Genomic DNA, 217 nt, shown 5'->3' with positions numbered 1-217 from the left:
TATATTTGTCTGTCCATCTATCTACCTATGTATACATCTATCTCTATCGTTTTATCTATTCTATTTATCCATCTATCTATCCATTCATCTGGCTATAACTTCTACATCTGTCTGTCTGTCAATCTATCTATCTATCTACCTACCTACTTACCTACCTACCTATCCATCTATCTATCGTTCTATCTATCTCCATCTATTTATCCATCTATCTCTATCC

This window comes from Rhincodon typus, chromosome 11 (genome assembly GCF_021869965.1).
Source record: "Rhincodon typus isolate 14 chromosome 11, sRhiTyp1.1, whole genome shotgun sequence".
NCBI classification, from domain to species: Eukaryota; Metazoa; Chordata; class Chondrichthyes; order Orectolobiformes; family Rhincodontidae; genus Rhincodon; species Rhincodon typus.
Note: the sequence above shows the minus strand (reverse complement) of the source record.